This window comes from Kogia breviceps, chromosome 8 (assembly GCF_026419965.1).
Source record: "Kogia breviceps isolate mKogBre1 chromosome 8, mKogBre1 haplotype 1, whole genome shotgun sequence".
Classification (NCBI taxonomy): Eukaryota; Metazoa; Chordata; class Mammalia; order Artiodactyla; family Physeteridae; genus Kogia; species Kogia breviceps.
In genome coordinates, this window is record NC_081317.1 from 13,594,310 (window position 1) to 13,594,893 (window position 584).

Here is a 584-nt window from a genome sequence, read left to right on the forward strand (position 1 = left end):
ATAACTGACCTAGGAGGAAGGCACTGTTTTCCTCACTTTATAGATGAAGAAACAAGCTCAGAGAGGCCAGGCAACTTCCCCAAGGTTACACAGCTAATAGGCAGGTCTCTGCCTCCACAATGAGAGGCTTTACCCATGGTGGTGTCCTCTCCAGTGCTTTTGGGAGCAGGAGAGGGTCAGATGGATGTGATGTCCCTTCTGGACCAGCCACCAGCCCTTCTCCTCCAGGGGAGATGTGCCTGCCTGGAGCACTCCACCTGGCGGGACCTCTTGGGTAGGATTGACACAGGCCACGGGGAAGGGGAAGCATGAAATCAGGGGAGCTGCTGGCGGGCCACTGAGCCTTTGCCAGCAGCTGGATCTCATTTGCTGCCTTGGCATCTGGGACTTGTGTTCATTTAAGCAAAGCACATTCATGGGGCACAGAGTTTGGGGACCATTCCAGAGGGGCCGGGATATTACAGTCATCTGGCTGATGATATTTCTTCCTTTTCGGGTCCTTTCCTCAACTCCCACCTGTCTCAAGGCATTTCCTCCGTAGAAAATCCGGGGTGTATGGTGTGAATGTCATCATAGCGGTCCCA